This window comes from Hibiscus syriacus, unplaced genomic scaffold (assembly GCF_006381635.1).
Source record: "Hibiscus syriacus cultivar Baekdansim isolate YM2019G1 unplaced genomic scaffold, ASM638163v2 tig00112402_pilon, whole genome shotgun sequence".
In the NCBI taxonomy this organism is placed as follows: Eukaryota; Viridiplantae; Streptophyta; class Magnoliopsida; order Malvales; family Malvaceae; genus Hibiscus; species Hibiscus syriacus.
In genome coordinates, this window is record NW_024063323.1 from 3,241,442 (window position 1) to 3,258,973 (window position 17,532).

Here is a 17,532-nt window from a genome sequence, read left to right on the forward strand (position 1 = left end):
AAGTTCTTGTTTGGGCTTAAGCAAGCTTCTAGGTACTAGAATTTGACGCTGCTGGAGGCTTTATTGGCTGCAGGCTATCATCGACGCAAGCATGACTATTACATGCTTGCCAAGAAATAATGGGGAAAAGTAGTGATAATGATGGTGTATATAGGTGATCTACTCATTATAGGTAATGATGGTAAGATAATTGTTGAACTCAAACAAATCTTGCATCAAAACTTCAAAATGAAAGATTTAGGGGAGATGAAGTATTTTATGGGCCTTGAAATATTGAGATCCAAGGAGAGAATAATAGTCAACTAAAAGAAGTATGACCTTGAATTGATCAAGGATACTGGCTTGAGTGGTGTTAGGGTAGCATCAAAACCTGTAGAACAAAATAATAGGTTAACATATACCCAATTTGATTTGAATGCAATAGAAGAAACATAGGACTCAATATTAGAAGATAAAATTGTTTTTCAAAATAAAGAAATATTACGATTCCATTGGAAAATTCAAATGCACGAAATTAAACAAATTTAATTAAAAATTACCAAGCCTTTAGAAAGAAAAAGAATATTCGATTATTTAAAAACATCGAGATCATATCTTAGATAAGTTCTAACGATTTTTTCTCGAAGAATTTAAATGAACGAACATTTCTTGTTCTCTCATTCTCAATTTTAGATGTAGTCAAATTTTAGGGTTTCAATTAGCGGAATACCTTTTTATTTTAAGCCATTGGAAGTGATCTCTAATTCATTAAGACAATCACTTACAAGGAACTTAAAATAAAAAAAAAATTACCTTTAATCACATTATTTGATTCGAATCCAAGTAATGCTTATGAGTATATCATACATATGAAAATGTCGTCATATGAAAATCCTATATGAAAATAAATGTACATCAAAAGAATCATATGAAAACGTGTATTAGGCTATTTAATGAAAAAACTATAAAATACATACATACTACGATTGTTTAAAAGCAAAGGCCTTATTTTGTCAAGCCTACCTCAGATTAATTTTAAACATGCTATAAGGCACACAAAAAATGATGCAATTCACTATTTAGAAACCAAAGCTTCAAAAGATAACATGTTCATGCAGAAAGAGAAGGATGCAGAAGAAAATTGTAGGTCAACAAACATTACCGAAAAAATGCTTAATGAATTTTAAAGTCTCATTCTAGTCTAATGGCATAACTAGCTATAACTATATACTATTTAGTATTTTAATGCATAGTTAAACTAGTAGAAAATGCATTGCACCTATTTTTGATTACCACATATTACGTAAGTTATTTGATTATTCATTATTTCCACCTAATTAATGAAGAAATACACACAGACATATAAGCTGCATATGAAGAATTTATAAAACACTGTTAGAAAGGACCTGAAAAACTGGAACACCAGGGAAGCTATCATCAGAGAAACCAGCTCTTTCCCATTAGCACCAAAAAGCAAAGCCAAATTTTTCAGAGACCAATTTCTTCATGTCGCCACGCAGATTGGCTTCAAATACAAAACCAACATCCTCACTCTCTCTCAAAGGCTCCTTATTTTCATTCTCAACCACTTGTGCTTTACCGGCCCCAACCTTGAACGGATTGCTTAAACGGGTTGAAATCTGACCCGACTTCCCCCAGTCTGCTTCTCACCTTCCGATTCAACGGCTTACAGCCTTACCCGCGGTCGAACCGACGCAGCTGACTTCTGGTTGAAGCCGTTCCTACAGCAATCGAACTCCCCAGCACTATCAAAGATAGAGGAAGTTGCTGAATTCATTTGGGAATGGTTGGTTCGAGGAAATGCAGTGAAGTTATAGGGTATTGCATTAGCGTTTTGAGGGGGCTTTGGAGGGTTTAGCGTTGGCAAATGAAAATGGCGGAGGTTGATGAAAAATCTCACAATTGTCCGGTAAGTTGCTGAGTGAGGTAAAATGGGTTAGATTTTTGGGCTGTGAGTAGTGTAATTTGGGTTAAGTGGATGTATTTTGGGTGTATAAGGTAAAGGGACTCTAGATACTTAATTTGGATTTTGGATTATATTTAGGCATCTAACAATGAATGATTTAATTTAGACTTTAATTTGGATCTCAAATTTTAAAATGAACATATTGGGTTACAACCCAATTAAGCACCCAAAGTTTCTCAATTTTCTTATTAACCAAATGCAAAATTCCATGATTCATCCTTCATCAATGCCCCCAATGTCACTTGAATTAATTCCTCATTAAGCATAAACATCTTCGAATTAGTTCTCGGTCACCTTCAAATGGATTTAAATAGTCCGAACAAAATTAGGGTATTACACTTTGACTAAGATGAACCATAGTAAACCTTTCGAGGAGGAAATTGATTCCATACATCTCTAACAATAGTTGATGTAATCCAAAAAGAGACGATCCCTCATAGATAATGTACTTATATTTTCTTTGATTATAAAAAATGATTTTGAAGCATTAAGCAGATAGTAAAAGATTTGATTACATATATGAATTAAATTATCTTAGTGGTTAAAGGGATGGTTGCTACTCAAAGAGGTTTCGGGTTCGAACACCAGTAACTACGGGATATTTGAGCAATCATCATCAAATGATTGATGATTGAGAATCTTTAGAATAGACATTATCACTTATCATTACCGTAAATTAATAAAAACAATCCAATTCCATTTCTCATTGAAAAGTATTTGATCGGGCAATTGATGAGTAACTTAAACACGAAAAATCTTTTTTTTTAAATTAACTTAAATTTGAAGTTTAGAGTTTAGGATTAGGGGTGAGCGTTCGATCGAGTTGAGTCAAAAAATTACGAGTTGATGAGTCCTATTTTACAACTCGAATTTGATTTGAAAGTTTTTTGAGTTCAGTAGAGTCGATTTTTCAAGTTTATGTTTAAATTTAATTGTAAATATTTATAATTTTATAATATTATTTGATTCCAATTTAAGTGACTTTCTATAACCATATATACAATACAAATATATTTCTTCATATTTTTTTGTGCGTGATATATATATCATACAAAGTCCAAAGACTCAACTCAAACTTGAAAATAAATCAATAATTACTAAAGTTTTGAGTTATTTGAGTTGCATTTTACACTTGAATTGAATTTGGAATTTTTTCAAGTTGAGTTAAGTTTATGAAATTGTAACTCGAAGTCAATTCGAGTCGAGTTGAATCAAGTCGAAAAATTTGATTTTTCAAATCGAATCGAGTCGAGATTTGCTCACCCCCTATTTAGGATAATGCAATCAAACAATTTTGAATGCTAAATTAATGTGAAAATATAATAGAGACGAGAATAATAAATCATATATACTACAAGTATAAAGTAACTGTTGAACCAAATTTATAAATACCAATTTTAATTTGTCTAAAATAAGAACTTATTTAAATTAAAATAAAAAGATAATTAGAAGATGTGTTACCTAAGATGACGAAAGATTAAGATATTTTCGTTTCAAATTTTGAAGGAAAAAAAATCCAAACCGATTCTCACTAATTAATGTTACCGTATGTCTCTTAGTTCCCCACATTAAATCAACTATTTTTTTTCTTTTCTATTTGCAGTTGTACCCTTTAATTTAGTTATAAGATTTAAATACACCATTATATTCTAAATTATATTTTTTTTTATCAAGTTGTCCTTCAAATTATTTATAGAGACATTTTGTTCTTGAAGTTTAAATCGTTATTTCATTTGTCCTCACTAGTCAACCCTGTTAAAAAATATAAGGATAAATTATATATTAGTCATTCAACTATTCATGAAATTCTATTTTGGTCACTTAATTATATGTTTTCAATATCATCACTTAAGTCTTTGAAAATTTTAATTTAATGTTGATTTTAAATAAAAAAAAGTTGAGAGACTAAAATGGAATTGAGAAAATAGTTTAGTGGTTAAATATGTAATTTACCCTTGCTATTTTAAAGGAATTAACTGTTTGAGACAAATAAAATAACGATTTAAAATTCGACGGGTAAAACGTTTCGAAAAATAGTTTAGGAGACAACTTGACACAAATAGCATACTTTAGGGGTAATGATCATTTAATCCTAATTATAGTCATACGTTACTCTGCAACCATTTTTTTTATTGTTTTGACATTTACCTAAAAATCATCATCATTCCCTAATCTCCATTGACTTGTATTTTGATTATAAAAATCTAGAAAGGCCTCATGATTCCATAACAGTTTCAATGTCTAGTAGACAGATTATTGTATTGTTTCTCTCCGTCTTTCTTCTTCTTGCTGGAGCTTCAAAAGGAATCCGTGATTTAAGCCAACACAGAGATGAATACACCAAAGCTTCTCTGAAGAATGGCTGGAAAGCTAGGCTTATGACCAAAGGTTTTCCCATTCCTCCTTCAGCTCCATCAAAGAGACACAATGAATGCAGTAATGGTGCCACCTCTCGTTCTTCACTTTCACCTGCAGATGGTCTAAGACTTTAGCCCCTTTCACCTCAAAACATTACATGTTTTCAAGTGTTTTTTTTTAAGAAAAAGACATTTGTTGATATCGTATATAAATTTGGTGTTTTTTGGTTGAACAAATATAAGTATATTCGATCTTACATCTTCTTCTTTTTTTAATGTTACACTGTAAATATCAGATCCTCGCATAGATGATGTTAAATTATTTGATGGAATCGACAGATTTAAGATTAAAAATGATTAAATTATTTTAGAAGGAAATCAGCTAAGAATGCACAACACAAAAACTTTGTTGAATGATTAATCCATCTTTTCAGTTTAAACCCAAAAAAAAAAACATATGTTCTCTCCCATTTTTAAATGATTAAACTATTAGATTTGAACTAGTTAAATGTAAGGTTTCATTTTCTCAGTCCATTTTCTTTCCATCCAAACACAACATGGAAGGGAGAAAAGATGGCAAGCCACATGAAAATCGTTGTTTAAGTTGTAAATGTATGGAGTGCTCATGCGTTTGACTCTGAGAACATGTACAGCCAAATTCCCTAGGCAGCTGCACCAGACGGTTCAAAACTTGAATGAAAGCTTACCAGAAATCAATGTGCGCAATAGGAATCCACAGCCATTGTGCCTTTAATGCCAAAATCAAATAAATATGCCATTTATATTTACATGTATATGTAAACAAACAACCCAGACTAGTACGAGAATAAATCTTCAAATTACACATGATTTTACTCTTGGGAAAGAAAGAAAAAAAGTTGAAATTTTTGGTGAACTGGTTAACGCGTAATATTACATTCATTGTGGTTCTGTATCGTTTACAGCAAATAAGACGACAAGTGATAGGTCCTTCTGGAAAAAAACCGCTTCTCTCAAGTCCATCCTCCATAGTTCCTTCCAGCGAGGCGGTGGCCGCCTCCACCATTGTTCTTGCTTGCTGTTTTCCGCCTTCCCTCGACCGCTTCTCTCAAGTTTTCAAAAGCTTTCATAGTGACGTTGAATCCTTTTTCTGTTATCTGAACAAGGGTTTTGGTCGGCTCGCTCTGGAGTGTTTCAGGAATTAGGGTTCTTAATAGCTTTCGTTTCCAACTTTGCTACCCTACTGATTGGGTGTTTTCTTTTAGCTTGGTGAGATCGTTTCTATCTCTACACGTTATGATTTTATTTCTGTTTCTTCGATTACTGTTTTATGTGTGAGATTTGGTTTAAGTTGAAATTAGTTTCATAGTTTTTGAGATACTGAAAGGTTTATGGCAAAACGTGGGTCGTTATGGTGAGTTTCTGTGAGTGCTCTTTCCAAAGAAGAGGAGTCGAATAGGCTCTAGGTTGGATTCGTTTTTGATGTTTGTCCTGTATGTGTAGTTCTCATGGTTCTAGAGTCTTCAGATCTGTGTGAGATTGGTGTGTGATTGTCAGGGGTTGTGAGGGTTTAGGTTTTGGTCTTGAGATGTTTGTTCGTGGTGTTCTTTTGGATGATGCCAAGCTGTTATTTGGGGGTTTTCTTCTTTTCTCCGTTTACTGTTTCGTTGGTTGTGGTGGTTAAGTGGACGTGCGTTAGTGGGAGGTGTCTGTCTTGTGCATTGGGAGTATGCCGCATGTGAATGGGTGATGTTGCTGCAGATGTTTTGTGTTAGCTTTGGCTAGTTTCGTTGGTGTCGTCTATAGTTTGGGAAGCTGGGTGTTATGTGCTTGTTGCTCTTGTAGTTGGGTCTTGAAATGGGGAGGCAGAGCGGATGCTGATATTTCCATGGTTTGGGTGTTTGTGTTTTGATCGTTTTGCGTTTACAAGAGACGTATTGGGTCACCTGGGTTGGATTCAAAAGTTTTAGTTCTCTGGTTATTTGGTTGTTTATATTTTTGTTTGAGACTATTGGCAGCCAGATGTAATTTGAGCTTCAACTGTGTGGGTGAGGAAGGTTCTCTGGCGGGGGGCGGAGCGTGGTGCGCAGTCTCTGGTTATTTCGCATGCTTCGCTCGACCAGAGGAACTCCATTGTCAATGAAAGGGAGGCAGTGAGTATGGGGGCTAGTGGATTGTGAGGTGGAAAGGAGGGCTGCGGTTGAGGGGGTTATGCATGATGTTTCTAGTTTTGATTTTGTTGGTCCATTGATCAATGAAAGTGGTGGGATTTTGGCACTTATTTTATTCTGTTTGCTGTTTCCTTTCTTTAATGCGGGTGGTCTCGATTGAAACTTCTGTTTTCAAGCTTATTTTTGTGGATATTTTTATTATTATTTGGGTTAATGGGGTAGGCTCGTACAGTCTTTGATCTCTGGTGATATGTTTCGGTCCTTGGACGAGTTTGTTGGAAGCTAGTTTGCAGCAAGTGTGGTTCTCCATGACTCAGGGATTCTCTTTGTTCAAGCTCTGGTTGCGGGTGATGTTGTGTTTGAGGTGTTGGCTTGTTACTTTGGATATGTAATCGGTGTTCGATCTTGTTTTAGTTCTAAGTTCATTTTAGTAGTTTGTTTGTGTTGACTGTCTTGGAAGGGATTTAGGGTTTATAGTAGGATTGAGTTTGGATTTGTGTGCTGTTCAACTTTGTGGTTATTGAATATTAACACCCTTACCACCTCAAGTCACATTCTTTTTTCCATTTAGGATTAGAATTTTTTTAATGAGGTTCTCGATATGGTTTACTTTGTAAACGTTCGTAATACAAAGTATCATCTTTCAAAAAAAATTCTTCAAATTAGTAACTATCATTGTTTCCCTTTAATAGACAAAAATTACTATTGATGGTTCAAATATTAACGTAACGGTTCATTATATTAATGTTTATGATATTGACGTGATAAACTTATCATACATAATTATTATATGTTGTATAATATTTTATCGTTAAACCTTTATAATATTTTTCCCCACATATTTCGAAAATTTCAGTTCACTTATTACCAAGGTCGTAAAGGGTTTTTTTTCCCTATATAAACTAATTAGAAACGTGTGATGTAGATACTCGTCCAAAATATTAATACAAGAAATATGTTAGATTTTTTTCTATCATAAATAACTTGACATGACTATATTGCAGGGATTCTCTAAAGTCTATAACTGGACAAGACTCAAACCGTAGAGATTCTAGATTAAAATTAACCCAACCTACAAAATTTCACCGAAATTGATTTGAGTAAAAATTATTTGTGATTCAAGATAATAGTAATTTAAAATTAATTCGAGTTCGAACTGGTGTTGATTTGAACTCGAGTTAAACTAGGAAATTATGGATCTGAATCAGACATGCACTCTATCTAAGAATGACATGAACCCGAATTGAACAGATAATATAATAATTGAACTTGATATGCATCCGATTGATATTAACTCGAACCAGAGATTAACTTGGTAAATAATTAATATTACCCGACATGATATTAGTCTGACATGTAATTGACTTAACTTGCAAATGATCTGACTTGTTATTGAACTGATATGATATTTATCTGACTTCTAAGTTACAATTGATGAAGTTGTGAGATTTTGAATTTATGATATTATAGTATGACAAAATACATCTTTATAATTAAAAGTATATGATAAGTCATGATCATTAAATTAATATGATCACTTTTTATATTTATAAGTTGTAGTTATAAATAAATTCAAAATTTGTATTAAACTAATAATTAAAATTGACAAAGTTAATAAGAAATAATTTTTAAAATTTTAAAAAATAATTATGATAATTAAATTAATAAATTTTATTTTCTATATTAATTGTAATCATTACATTAAAAAAATTAATTATAGTTTTATTAAATTATTTTATTAAATATTTTATTTATTGAGTGTGATTTTTTTGATTAAAAATTAGATTATATAAAATTATTGTAAATATTTATCAATTTATTTATACAAAATACAGTAAGATAATCTTCATCTCTCTCTCGGTTCAAAACAATACAACCAACTACGAGTTGTTTAAAAAATCTCAACAATTATAAGTAACATTTTAGCTCTCAACTTGTTCAAAATTCGACCCCCATACTAAAAGAAGATTCATAAGCAACTAACATAATTAGAATGACCAATATATCTCTAGTCATGTAAAAAAGTATAGGATAATAAACACTTTTTGTTTTCTAATACTCCAAAATATCAAACTCAACATCTCCAGGACAAGGGGTAAACTAACGTACGAGTCAACATTTGATTGTTCACTCCTTAATATAGCTGCTAATCGGGCAGACTTGACAGAGTGCAGCAACGGGTGTAGTGGGAAACTATATACGGTTTGGTTAACCCGGACAAAATTAGGGTATTACAATTATTATCAAGCATTATAGATTTGTAATTGACAAACTGAACTGTTTTATCCTTTCATTTTTTTCTATTAAAATTGGACATATTTTTATTTGCTTACATCAATTATTTTAACACCCCAATCATATTAGACTTTTTTTTTTCTTTAAAAAGTCAACTATGTGTTTGTATAATAATTAAAAAGTAAACTATGCGTTTGTATAATAATTTTTCTTTAAAAATTCGATGATTTGTTTAGTTCTTAAGCTCTGAAAATAAATTTGTTCAACATATAAAAATAATTAAAATTTTAATTAAAAATATTTAAACAATTTTAAATTAAAAGTAAAAAAAGTATTAAAATTATTAATTATTTATAATAAATCAAATCATGTCATTAAAATTATTTATGTAATGTAAGATGTTCGAATATTGACGTTTTAAATGGAGCCAATCATACAAAAATAGTATTTACTCTATAACAGATTTTTGGGTAAATTACGTATTTAGTACTTAAGCTATTAATTTTGGTCTATTTTAGTATCTAAGCTTTCAATGTTTTTAAAATCATACCTAAAGTTTTATTTTGTTTTTTTTCATTTTAGTATCCCGTTCAAAATTTAACATTAAGTTTTGAAAAAAATTAAAAGTTTAAATACTAAAACGGACCAAAAATGATAATTTAAGTATTAAACGCGTTAAGTTTTTAATGGCGGGTACTAAAATGAAAAAAAAACTAAACGTTAGATATAATTTTGGAAAAATTAAAAATTTAGATACTAAAACGGGTCAAAACTAATAATTTAAATATTAAATTTATAGTTTACACTAAATTTTTATAGTATTTGATCTGGTTTATCCATTAATAAATCAAATACTAGTTAATACAAAAATGAAATATTTATATTATTCATGGGGCTGGGCGGCTGGTTAGAAATTCCAGTTTTATTCAATCATGTCATCTAATCAGAAATAATAAAACAAGATACTTTTTTGTACTCAATTCCAACATGTAATTTTTTTGGTTAAATAGGAGACTCTTGAGGTTATAAAACGCATTACCATAAATCAGAAATTCATATAATAAATAATCTTTTTAATATTGTCTTCAAAATGGATATGTCAGGTTAATTTTTTTTAAAAAAATTAATAATAAATATAATATTATTTTTAGACACACAGGTGAGTTTAGGTAAATGTTTACAAATCTAGATAGATTTAAGTATTATCTAGATATTATATTCAAATAGGATAATGTTATATTTAATACAAGTATTATGAAAATTTATATAATATATTATAGTATTTTACAATATTTAATGTGACACATATACTTTTAAAATACTTAATGTGGTATCTATACTTTAACAAAATATCCAATGTTATACTTAAATTATAATTGTGCTTATTATTGTAGTGCATATGAATTTTCAATGGTTGATTTTTTGCATATATTAACAGTGTTAACCCAAAAATTATCATAATATAAGAAATGATAGTTCAAGTATGATACTAAATAGTATAACCTTAAATTATAATTTTGCTTATTATTGTAGTACCAGAACTTTCGTTGGGATGCATGGTGATTTGAGGACTTAGGGTTTGAAGATGGAAATGGGAATCCATTTAAGTTCTTGGGTATGGATTTCCTATTTTTTCTTTAAAAGTTCGTTCAATGCTTGACAGAGAAAAATCCAGTCCCATGGATTTATTTCATCTTTGGAGACATGTTTACAGGTCAATTATGCTTTTTATAAACGATTACAGCTTGGTTCCCAACTCTTTCTCCAGCCAATGGCAATCTCATACAAGCGTTTTTGTCACCATCTTCAGGTTCTTAATGCTTGTTATGCTTTTTATAAAAGTTCGTTCAATACTTGTGATCTTATTGCTTTTTCTCTCCCCTCATGAAGTATGTGTTGCAATTGTCAAATTGCTCTACTGTTAGTTTTTAAATACAATGTATTCATGTTATATATGAGGATTATATATTGCTTACTGATTCAATGGGTGATATTTATTGATTTCATCAGCTTCATCTCGTACCAACAAAGATTTTCGTTTTTTGTTTTACAGGTTCCTTATTTTTTTATTTCAAATTTTCTTTTGCTTGATCTTTATTCAGTTTTTTATTCTTCTGGGTTTCGGTTTCTTAGTTTGTATTCTGTTTTGTATTCACTTGTTAAAAATTAAAAATGCAGGAAGAGACACATGTAGTTGGTTTAGGTGAGAGTATTCATTAGGCTCATTTTCCGAAAATGCAGTTCCTGAAACTTGTTTATCTGATTAACTGCGTTGCTGTTATATGAAATAGACGGTGCCGAATCTGAGTCGAAATGAGCCTGGCCTTAAAGGTTTACCCCAAGAGTTGCATGGTAGACAGCCTTTTTAATTGATAATTGCTATCTTCATCATTGTTTTGCTAACTGTATTTGCATGGTAGACAGCCACAGTTGCATCCTTTGACGTGATTGCCCAATGTTCATGGTTGGTGTTATAGTTGAAAGAATATTCAACCATCTGTTGTTTGCATGTCTAGTTATGTAAACATGATATATTATATGATAACATATGTAAACATGATATGCACATCTGAACTTTACTTCTTATACACTTTTCCATTCCATTTATCTTTAAATTGCTCATGTACATTATTGAGAACAGAGGTACTTGAGTAAATTGAGGTTGTGCACTAATGCTGTCACCACAGCTCCATAAATTCCCTCATGGGGCACCGAACATTCGTTCAGTATTTATCCCGAAGGACCACTATGTCCCGAAGGACCACTTATTATTCCGAAGAACCACTATGTCCCGAAGGACCACTGTATATCCCTCGACTCTTGGCATGCCAATTATACCCACATTTCTCATATTAAAGGACATGGGCTTAATTAAAATTCTCATTATCATATCACTGCTACACTTCTCGTATAGCACATAATTTATTTCATATACACATGATTCTTTTCAATATTCACATACTTGTATCATATTACCCTTGCAATGTCATTTGTTCACATGATATCATATTAAAGCATAATAAATTGTGCACAAAATCACTATAACAATAATGCATGTATGCATATACATGAATATGAAATTATGAATTCAACTATCAGAGATAGACTTATCATAAGTCTTATCTCCATACACTTAAACCATAAGATGCACTCACCTTAGCCTTGCTCGTTTTGACTCTATATTAATCCTTTGATTGTTCAGGAACAAACTTACGTTCTATATTTACATAGTAATACATTAATACATATCAGTATACTAATTAATATATGCTAAACTATCACTTCTTATTCTAAAAGAAAGGATAACTTTATCTTTAATGAGGGTATGCATCGATGCACTCTACAGTGTATCAATGTATTCTTTAACGGGTGCATCGATGCACTACTTATGCATCGGTGCACAAATCACATTCGATGTTTTTATTCAATGGGGTGCATCGATGCGCTCCTTATGCATCAATGCACTAATGGCATTCGATGTTTTAATTTTATCAGAGTGCATCGATGCACATAGCTCAGAATTGTTATTTTAATCACAAAATTCATCCATTTTTCTCCCCAATTCTTCTTATTTCACTTCCTTAAATGTTTCTAACTTGCATACATATACTTACACTCATTACTACTCAATAATCACTTCTTTAAACTTAAAATCCAAACTTCCACATAGAATTCAAGAATTTCACCTCAATTCCAACATGTTCAAAATCTAATTTCAACACTTCATATCCTTTAATTAGATAGATGACAAGTCAAATTCAACTTCTTATTCCAATTATGAACTCTATTTTGAAACTTCATTCACAAACTCCAAATCTTTAAATCCTCCTACACTCTTCATTTTTTGTTTTGAAGCAAATTAAGCTTTCCTTAATCTTACTTATCACCTAATAGTCAAAACCCAACTTAAATTTCAGCACATAATCAGCTTAAAAGAAATCTCTCCTTTGCTTAGCTTCACACGTGAAGAACAAGAAGAGAAAGGAAGAGAACTCTGGAAGCTTATGTTTTTTCTTCATTCTTCCACTTGTAACTAATATAAATATAAGAAATCTTAATTAATTTCCCTTACAAATGACCATTCTATCCTTCAATTTCATTTTTCCTTGCAATTCAACCCTATACCAAATTCAACACTATTCAATCATTCTATTTTAATCACCATATTCTGAAGTTTTATAATTTAGTCACTAACCCGGTATTGAGGCTGTTACAAATCTCCCCCCTTAAAAAAATTCGTCCTCGAATTTTCATTGCGCAAAGAGATGGGGGTACTGATTCTTCAAGTTTTCTTCACGCTCCCATGTTGCTTCCTCTACCTTATGATTCTTCCACAAGACTTTAACCAATGGAATAGTCTTGTTCCTCAATTGCTTCACTTCGTATGCTAAGATTTTAACCGATTCTTCTTCATAAGTCAAATCCGGTTGAACTTCAACTTCTTCTGGGGTGACGATGTGGGAGGGATCGGATCGATATTTCCGAAGCATTGAGACATGGAATACATCATGAATCTTTCCCATTTCAGATGGTAATTCCAACTGATATACTACTGATCCCACTCTTTTCACGATCTCATATGGACCAATAAATCTGGGACCCAGCTTTCCTTTACGTCCAAACCTCAAAATTTTCTTCCAAGGATATACTTTTAAAAACACCTTGTCTCCAACTTGATACTCTATTTCCTTTCTCTTTAAGTCTGCATATGATTTCTGTCTATCAGCTGCTGCTTTAAGATTATTCTGAATAACCTGAACTTTTCCTTTCACTTCTTGAATCAATTCTGGACAGAGGACTTCTCTATCTTTAAGCTCATACCAATTTAGGGGCATACGACATCTTCTTCCATAAAGAGCTTCATAGGGAGCCATTTTAATGCTTGATTGATAACTATTATTGTAAGCGAACTCAGCAAGAGGCAAATACTTTTCCCATGATCCTTTGAACTCGATAACATAAGCTCTTAACATATCCTCCAAAATTTGGATTGTTCTCTCGGATTGCCCATCGGTTTGTGGATGAAACGTTGTACTAAAGTTCAACTGAGTTCCCAACGTTTTATGCAATGATTTCCAAAATCGTGAAGTAAATCTAGGATCTCGATCCGAAACAATAGAAACAGGCACTCTATGTAAACGTATAATCTCCCTGATGTATAACTCAGCATACTTATCCATGGAAAAGTCGACTCGTATAGGAATAAAATGAGTAGACTTAGTCAATCTATCTACAATCACCCAAAGGGAATATCTTTTATTCGGGTCAAAGTTAACCCCGCTACAAAATCCATTGTTACATTCTCCAATTTCCACTGAGGAATAGACATAGGTTGCAACAGTCCAAACGGAACCTGATGTTCAGCTTTGACTTGTTGACACGTCAAACATTTAGATATGAATTCTGAATGTCTCTTTTCATTCCAGGCCACCAATATCGACTTTTAAGGTCCATATACATCTTGTTTCCTCCCATATGCATAGTCAATGGACTACAATGAGCTTCCGTTAACAAATCTTTCTTTAACTCATCATGATCTGGAATCACCAACCTCCTTTGATAATACAGACTCCCATCCGACTTAATCTCAAAATATTTTACTTTCTCTTCTACTGACTTTGAATACACTAAGATATCATCGATGAACACCACTACGAATCGATCCAACTAGGGTTGAAATAATCGGTTCATAAGATCCATGAAAGCAGCCGGAGCATTCGTAACTCTAAACGGCATCACAATAAACTCATAATGACCATACCTCATTCTGAATGCTGTCTTTGAAACATCTTTATCTTGAATCTTCAATTGATGATACCCAGAACATATATCAATCTTCGAAAATACTGAAGTTCCCTTTAACTGATCAAATAAATCCTCAATTCGGGAAAGTGGATACTTGTTCTTGATGGTCACTTTATTTAGTTGCTTATAATCAATGCAAAGACGCATGGATCCATCCTTCTTTTTGACAAATAAAACTGGAGATCCCCATGGTGAAACACTCGGTCTAATAAATCCTTTGTCCAATAATTCTTGCAATTGGATCTTTAATTCTTGTAACTCTTTCGGAGCCATTCTGTAGGGTACCATGGCGATAGGTGCAGTTCCCGGCATTACTTCAATTTAAAATTCTACTTCTCTGTCTGGAGGCAAACCCGATAATTCTGCAGTAAAAACGTCAGAAAATTCTCTGACTATAGGGATTTCTTTAATCCCCTTCTCTTTAGCTCTTACATCCAGCACACTTGCAATAAACCCTTGACATCCCTGTAGCAATAACTTCTTTGCCGACATCACTGAAATTACATTAGTCAATGGGTTCCATCCTTCACTAAATACTATAACTTTTACCCCTTCTGGACTTCTCAACGTTACTCTTTTCAGCCTACAGTCAACATTAGCATAATAACGATATAACCAGTCCATTCCCAATATCACCTCGAATTCATCAAAAGGTAGTTCCATCAGATTAGCAGGGAATTCAATTCCCTGAATCCGTATGGGACACCCTCGACATACCATATTGACTCGAGCACTGTGTCCTAACGGATTGGTCACTATTACTTCACTGCTAGTAACTTCTAAAGAAATATTCAATTCTTGCACCAACTTACTGCAAATGTAAGAATAAGTAGACCCCAAATCAATCAATACAAACACATTATTGTCATACAATTGGAAGGTACCTGCTATGATCTCTAGGTCATCTCTATCCTCACTAGTCTTGAGATTATATACCCGAGCGGTGGAGCGTATCTCTTGTGGAGCTGATGAATCGGATTGACTTCTTCCTCTGCTTCTACCTCTTCCTCTTTGGGGAGCGAGGCAAACCTCTCTGGCTGAGCGGAATCACCGGCTAACATGGGACAATCCCGAACAAAATGCCCAGTGTTTCCACACTTAAAGCAGGCTCCAGAGATCAATCTACAAGTTCCCGAGTGATTCCTTCCACAATGTGGACATGGCTTAGCTTGATTGTGATTAGATCTCCCAGCACTTGATCCTACCGATTGAATTTGTCGACCCCTCATTTGATTAGATCCTCTAGCGGAGGATGTCACCGACTCTGTTCTAGCTTGGGGTCTAATACCAGCATCTCTACCTCTCTTGGATGGTGCAGAACTCGAGGATGCACCCGATCTCTTTGACGTCTGAGCTCGTAAATCTCCAAATCTCTCATTTTGAGCTCTTTTCAGAGCTTTAGCACGATTCACCACTTCTTGAAATGACGATAGATTCAACACAATTAACATTTCTTTTATTCTTGGACGCAAACCTTCTACAAACCAATTGCAAGCATCCTTTTCCGTAGGAATAAGCTCAGTAGCAAAGCGGCTTAGTCTATTGAATTCGCACTCGTACTCATACACTGTACGACTTCATTATTTCAAACTCATAAACTCTTGTTTCATCTGCCGCATGAACTGATCTCCGATGTACTTATGCTTAAATTCTTTTAAAAAGAAAGACCAAGTTACTTGATCACCAGACATCCTCAAGGTAACATTGGTCCACCAAATTCTCGCTTACCCTCGGAGCAAGGAGACTACTCCATCCAATTTCTCAGCTTCAGAATAGTGAAGTCCTTCAAGCATAATCTTTACGTCATTAAGCCAAAGGTCCGCAGTAACAGGACCTTCTTCGGCTTCACCTCTAAACTATGGGGCTCCTAAACTCTTCAACTCCTTTGCAACATTCATTCTGGGAGTGGAAGAAACAGAAGGTTGAAAACGCCCTAATACCGCATCCAGTGTTCTAAAGAACACATCTTGTTCACCTCTAGGCACTCCAGAGGGTGCCTGCTCTTCACTCTACCTGGCCAGGGCAGGTGAATTGCTGCTCTCAGCGGGCCTATCATCTCCCGCTTCACTCTTAGAGCTACCATGTCCGGACATCTATAATAATATAATCATATCATTCTATTAGCAAAACAACATACTTACTGTTATATCAGATCAAAAGTTCTCACTATTTTATTGGCATGTACACATTATAAGATACTTTAGACACCGGTTCATGCTGAGAATCGACTAAACCATAGCTTTGATACCATTAAATATAACACCCCAACCCGTATCCGACCCGAATACGAGTCTGAGGTGTCACCTTGACTTTTCAAACTTTGACACTTATTGAAAAACAAGGAAATTTAAAAACTTTCATTCAAAATAAAGACTGTTAATTTACAAAAATTGACCATACTACACAAAATCGATCAGAGCATTTATAACTCACAAATTGTTTACATGCCAACACACTAATTACTACAAAATACCTACATTGCAAGTTACTCCTGATCTGATCCTTCCTGTAAAGTATATTGTCCACTAAGCTCTTAATTATGATCTTCCTTCTTCTTGGCACCTACGTGTAAATCACGTACACGCTAAGTCACAGACTTAGTGAGGCAATAAATGAACATGTAACAATAAATTCATGAATATGCACCCTTACCTTTTTATCATGATATTTCAATGTACATATATATTATATGATAACATATGTAAACATGATATGCACATCTGAACTTTACTTCTTATACACTTTTCCATTCCATTTATCTTTAAATTGCCCATGTACATTATTGAGAACAGAGGTACTTGAGTAAATTGAGGTTGTGCACTAATACTGTCACCACAGCTAAATAAATTCCCTCATGGGGGGGCACCGAACATTCGTTCAGTATTTGTCCCGAAGGACCACTATGTCCCGAAGGACCACTGATTGGTCCGAAAAACAACTATGTCCCGAAGGACCACTGTATATCCCTCGACTCTTGGCATGCCAATTATACCCACATTTCTCATATTAAAGGACATGG